Here is a 7,292-nt window from a genome sequence, read left to right as displayed (position 1 = left end):
ATTAAAGCATATGCTCGAAGACTTAATGCATGAACACGTTAGGAGAAGAGAATTCAACGAAAATAAGAACTCATACCTGACGCAACCTTCGGTGCACACTCCTAGTTTGATGACAACGAATTTATCCCTATGGTTGAACCGACGATCCATGAATTAACTGTGACACCTACCGAACAACAACCATTATGTGTCACCTTCCCAAATGGAGAGACACCATTCGAAATCAAAATCGTCTTGATACATCTTCTACCAACTTTTCATGGATTGTCGAGTGAAAATCCTCACAAGCATCTTACTGAATTTCACATGGTTTGCTCTAGCATGAAACCACAGGGAGTATTCGATGATCAAATTAAACTTCGCGCCTTTTCTTTCTCTTTAGCTGATTTGGCTAAAGATTGGCTATTTTACGTACCATCTAATTCTGTTACTACTTGGGCTGGCATGACTCGTCTTTTTCTTGACAGGTTGTTCCCTGCGGAGAAAGTGAGTGAACTAAGGTGAAACATCTTAGGAATCCTATAAAAGGATGGAGAGTCGTTATATGACTATTGAAAACGATTCAAAAAACTATGTGCTAGTTGTCCACAGTACGGGTTAACCAAACATACTCTCCTTCAATATTTCAATGAAGGACTACTTACTTTAGATATGAAAATGATTGACGCAGGTAGTGGAGAAACACTTGTGAATATGACTCCGCATGTGGCTAGAAATCTAATTTTTAACATGGTCGCTAACTATCAACAGTTTGGCTCTTCGAGTAAACCTACTCAACGAGTTCATGAGATAAGTACAATTTCATTGGAAAATAAAATTGATAAGTTGGATGATATTGTTCAGTCTCTTGTTACAGGCAAAACAAGTACCGCTAGACTTTGTAGAACAAGCACAAGGCCAAACCATCCCATGGATTGTTTTTCAATGTTACAAGAAGACACTGCCGCACAAGTAAATGTCGTTAGCAATTTTCCAGGACCTCCCCAGAGACCTTACAATCCTCATGTAAATACCTATAATCCGAGGTGGAGGGATCATATGAACTTTAGCTATAAACAAAATCCTAGACCAAATCAGTCGTATCAACCAAGGGCACCCATATCAACTGCCGACATTATCATTAGAGTCTATCGTTGAACGTTTGGTATTATCCAAGAGAAGTTTCAACAAAAGATTGAGTCTCATCTACAAGATTTAGATTAGCAAATGGCCCAATTGGCTGAAACCGTGGGTCGAATAGAACCAGAAGGAAGGCTACCATCTCAAATCGAGGCAAATCCATGAAAAAAACATTAGTGTCATCACCCTTTGGGGTGGCACCATCATCGAAAATATTCCTAAGAATGTTGCCGCTAAATCCAATGAAGAATCATGATCCTAAAAAAATCAAGAAGAAGCCAATGCAAGGGAAAAAGAAAAAAAGAATCAAGACCCCAGGACGAAAAAAGAGTTAACGTAAAATCCCATAGAGAAAAACAAATTAAATCGTAACCCTCTCCCTTGATTTATCCCTTTGATACGCCACATCCCTTTCTATCAAGATTGATTAAATGAAATAAAAAAAAGCCTAAGAAAAGGTGATTATTGATATTTTTTAGAAGAAAGAGATTAATATATCGCTTCTTGATATAACCCAAAAGATGTCGAGGTATGCTCGATTCTAGAAAGATCTTTGCACTACGAAAGAAGACTTATTGGCCATGAGAAGGTAAATTTAGGTGAGAACGTATCAGTTGTCTTTCAACGTAGGCTTCCACCAAAATTAAAGGACCAATGTATGTTTGTTATTCCATGTAAAATTGATAACGTAAGAATTAAATGAGCTATGTGTGATTTGGGTGCTTCCATAAATGTTATGCCTATTTCTGTTTACAACTCACTTTCTGTTGAGCCTTTGAAGGAAACTAGAGTAACGATTCAGCTCGCTGATCGATCTATCTTTAATCCCTAAGGCCTTCTTGAGAACATTATGGTTAAGGTAAATGAATTAATTTTTCCATCAAAGTTCTATGTCATCGACATGGAAAATGGATGAGCCAACACTTTTTCTGAAATCCTACTTGGTCGACCTTTTCTAAGCACGAAACATACTAAAATTGACGTCAGAAGTGGAATTTTTACTATAGAATTTGACGGTGAGGTAGTTAAATTTTATGTTTATAAAACAATGAACCATCCTGATTCTATGGCAAACATTAGCTTTGTTGATATAATTGAACCTTCTGAACATAATTTTTTTGATAAGTTGTACAGGAACTCAAATAATGAAATTGCTAAGGCAATGGAACTATATATCACTTCTAACATGGATTCGCGATCATCTAGCAAAAAGCTAAGTAAAAATTCAAATATGATGCTTTCTAAATCTAGATTTTTCATGTCCATTTCGTAGCTACCAAAATTGGAGATAAAATTACTACCGAAACATTTCAAGAACACGTTATTGGGTAAAGAATATACATCATCAATTATTTCGGACAAGCTTTCAAATATGAAAAAGATCTAAAGAAAAACTTATGATAATGTAAGAATCTGCAAGGATAAAATGAAAAAAAAAATTATGATCGTAGAATTTCTCGTAAGAAAGTTCTCAATTGGACAGTTGTGTGGAGAAAATATCTCTCAAAGAACCTATAGTCTAGACGAGGTTGTTGAGCTAACGATGTTAAACAAAAGCGCTCTAATGGGAGGCAACCCATTTTTTATTATTTTTCATTCAATTTATTTATTTAACTATTTTCTTTTTCTAGTTATCTATTTATTTTTAGGTACACTAGGTATTTTGATCAAGCTAAAAGATAAGACCATAGAGTTTATTTGTGTCTCATCACATTAGACATAGGAAGTATTCTACTTTTTCTCACGTTGTGCTTTATTTTTTCATATTGGGACAATATGCTTTAAGTGAGGGAGGTAGAGTGAAAATTTCACCTTGCATATTCATGTTGGTTTAATGGGATATTTCGATGCTCATGATTGTTGGTTGCCTTAGTTGACTTATTAGTTTTATCATAATCTCCTGCTTACAAGCTTGAGTTGACCTTTTTATGCATAAATAATTTATTTAAGTCGATAAGATGATTTTTTGAAATCCTTTAACCTTATGGTATAATTGTTAGTGTTGCTTAAATATTAGCTTGTGCTTATTTTGCTAGTGACTAATGTTATCCTCATGTGTATAACTTTGTGAGACGATTGTGAGTGATAGATCGTTTGAATGTGACCGGATTGGAGAACCGAGGTGAGGTGCTTGTATTGTCATATCGTTTCTAATTTAAAGGTTTGGCAACGAGTCAAGACTACAAAGTTTAAAAAAATAGAGAGAAGTACAGAAAAAGGGGATGAATTTCAAAAAAAAATGAAAAAATTGAAAAATGAAAAATAAAAAAATGAAAAGAGAAAGAGGAAATAAGCGATTGAATACGAAAAAAAGAGTGATACAAAAGGGGAAGTAAATAAAACTCACACTTTGCTAATCGCTTCTCATGAGGAAACTAAACTTGGTTTGATTCATCTCACAAGCAAATAGTAAAAGCTCTGCATATCTAACCATTATTCATTTGGTTAATTATTGTTCATTGGATTAGCTTGTCACTTTTATTTGATTATCTTGTCACTTTTATTTGATTATCTTGTCTAACCTTTTTAACACATGCTTGAACTTGAGATTTGACAAAACTTTTTGAGTGAATCTTTGGTAAATGATGGAAATAGGAATTGAAATATGCTTGAGGAAAAGCATTGAATAAGTGAGGGAAAATTTGATTAGTGTTTAATATTGCATATATTTATTGTTATTTACCCCTTATTTTTTAATTGGATATTAGTAATTTATCTTTATTTTGGGTTTATTTTTTACATGAACTTTATTAGATTAATTAGTCTAAAAAGTGGCATATTTCGATGGTCCAGTCAGCATCTTGAATATTTAATTGGAATTTACTAGGGATAAGGTTATCTATGAGACGAAGTAGGAGTTCAATTTAATGCACGCACTACAAAAGCATGACACATCCATGACGCCGCTCTTCGCTACATTCATCGGTTTTTGGCACACAACTACTCCGGACCTAATGTCACTACGTCTGCATTAAGTAAGGTGGAATTATTCTTTTTATGGTATATGCAAACTGGTACAAAGGTAAACTTGGGCTTCTAGTTCGTCCGCGCCTTTGAACGTGTTGTGCGGTTCGATCGTTCTCTTATTCTTGGTTCTTATATAACTCACCTTCCATCTCGTCTTTTTCTATTGACATTTTACACTACACAGTTTACTTATGCTTTTGCTATATATGCTCTAGATGCTAGATTCTTGGACACCATGGGCCTCCTTGCTGGCACTCCCGACGCCCCTCACATTATTTCTCCCAGCACTATCACGCCTCCCAATCAGTGAGTTTTTCTCCAGAGGACTACTCTAACCCACCACCAACCGAGAACCCACAGAATGAGGTCCATGAGGTTTATGGATGCCCCGATTCCATTAAGGCTAACTTAGCTGAGATCTTATCTTACCTTCAGCTGGGTCCATCTCATCGTGGTCGCCATTAGACCAGGGGAGTACTTATGTTCCCTATTTTGTTAATTTTTATTCATATTGGGATAATATGGTCTAAATGAGGGGGATAGAATTTTCTATCAGTTTTTTCGCTTGCTTGTTTGATTGGTTAGAATTAAGTTGTTCTGATATTGATGTGTTGGAATCTTTAGTTGATTCTCTTGAAATTCGATTTATACTCTTCCTTCCTTTTGGATTGTGACCATGCTTTTATCGAACTTAATTTGCATGATGGTTATTGGCATAACTTATGATTCTTTTGTTAAGTATTGATATTTCATGCAATTGTTGATGGAGATGTTTTTGAGTCAGTACATATAACCCATTCTTGTGAGATTTGAGCTTAACGAGTATATATTTTCTTTCTTGCTCATTGTTTGACTGATTGTGCTGGACTAAATATGATATTCTAGAACTCGTAATCTTAATGTGTATCGAGACTACATGTTGGACTTAATGTTTTAATGTGATAGGGGCACTTAGGATTAAACCCAATATTTCCCAAATACTTACCTATTTATATATCAACTAGTGAACCACTTTTTGGGCCTTTATCATTTTTCTTTGTTTTTACCACATGATTAAACTCAAGCCTTTATTTTTATTCCTCTTTTCTACCCTTATTAAGATAAGTAGATTAGTTGTTTAATTTGATGTATATTCTTTATTTTATTATTTTGACCTTTGAAAAAAAAAACTAGTTCAAATAATGCATAAATTACATAATAGGTCCAGTCAGCGCTTCTAGAAGAATAAACGGATCAACCACATTTTTGGAATTCGAATTAAAAAATTATCTCTTGTTTTTAGGATTTTAGTTTGAATATTTTCAAGAATTATCTTTAGGAATTATCTATTGATTTTAGGATTTATCTTTTCATTATTTTTAGGGATTTAGGAAGCTATAAATACCTCTCAGAGTAAGCTTGAAAACACATTCAGATTTCACTCTTCTTTGCTTTGGGATTTATAAAAGTTTTCTTTTTCTTTTTCAAAGTTTTCATTTATTTTTATTTTTAAAATGCTAAATCCTTGTGGACAACCCTACTTCTCTTTACTACTATCTTCCTTCCTTTATTTATTTAATTTTTAGAAGAATGTATTATTTGACAGTAAAACGACGTTTGTAGTCACAAGTTTATTGTCTTGTTTTTTTTTCAACACATGCAGTTTCTATAGACACCATATATAAATAATTATTTATGTATTTTTATAAAATGTATATTAAATCGTTCTAAAAAGTGTATTTATAATATTATAAAAAGTATTTTAAAATATTTATTTAATTTTTGAAATCAAATTATTTATTTTAAACAATATTAAAATAATAATTCCAAGAAACTAGCTTTGCCATGTAGTCGAGTGCCCCATTCGATTTCCTCTTCACCAAAGATGAAATCTACAAGATATGCTAATAATAATTGAACAAAATTATAATTGAAGTATAAAAAATAAACAAAATAAAATAACAGATGCCAAACTAAAAATTCTCCCATTGTATACAATTCTAGATGTTAATCATTTTGAACACAACTTATTTCTAATTATCTCCAAGTACGCACGGATTATTAGCCTCCTTTTAGGGCTAGCGGGACAAGTACCTAACTTTTTACCTATAAATTAGAGGTTTCCCCTCTAATTATTGTCGCCTTCCACTCTCTCCATAGTTTTTAGAAACAAGAATAAGCTAGAGATATGGCAACCACAATCTCTATTCATTCTCTTCAATTCCTTGTTATTCTTCTTATCCTTCATTTTTTCGTAAACTTAAGTTTAGTCGGTGGACTGACCCTAAATCTAATCCCGAGTTTACAAAAACCAATACATCACTAAAAGATGCCCTTTTAAACCTCGAGTCAACCGACGCCTCCATTGCCAAACTTCCCACAGACAAAGCCATTCAAGTTTGCTCCGAGGTACTTAACGATGCCGTAGAAAACCTGAGAAATTCGATTGGCGAGATGGATAAGATTCAAGCGTCCGATTTTCAACTAAAGATAAGCAATGTCCAGACATGGGTTAGCAGTGCTTTGACGGATTTGACCACCTGTAGGGATGAATTACCCAACGATCCAACCAAATCCCAGATTGCAACAATTTCGAGTCTGACAATCAATGCTTTGGCTTTGGTCAACAGTTTTGCAAAAACAGCTAAATGATGAGTAACATTATTTAAAAGTAACAAAATGACCATTATGTTATTAAACTTAGTCATGTGATTAACGAAAATATGACGTGACAAATGTTATGGTATTTTTTTAATAAATTATATTATTCAGGCAATTATATTCGTAGATTTTATAAATTACTCATAATGTCGTGGTTATTTTTATAAATATTTTCATATGTGTGGTTTCAAGTAAGAAAGAAATATCAACATCATTTTGTATAATTGTAAAAGCAATTATACACCCCATGAGAGAAAACATATTCAAATTCCAAAAATTAATAAATATTTGGGGGAAATTCATTATATAAAAATCATTTTATATGTGTGATTTCACGTAAATTCTGAATATTTCAAGAATAGCAAGTATTCGATTAAGGCTTCAGCAACAATAACGGAGATCATATTTGTTATGAACAATCTTAAAGTGATATGGTATAATCTATATATTTATTAACTAATGAGTAGTTTAATTGAGTACTCGTCAGAAACAAAGAATTCTTAAGGCCACAGATTATAATAGCCTTAAGAGTTCTTACATATTATCGGAGGTTTATCCTAGTATGT

The sequence above is a fragment of the Hibiscus syriacus genome, unplaced genomic scaffold, assembly GCF_006381635.1.
Source record: "Hibiscus syriacus cultivar Baekdansim isolate YM2019G1 unplaced genomic scaffold, ASM638163v2 tig00111427_pilon, whole genome shotgun sequence".
Taxonomy (NCBI): domain Eukaryota; kingdom Viridiplantae; phylum Streptophyta; class Magnoliopsida; order Malvales; family Malvaceae; genus Hibiscus; species Hibiscus syriacus.
The sequence above is the reverse complement of the archived record's forward strand: the minus strand, read 5'-3'. Positions refer to the sequence as shown.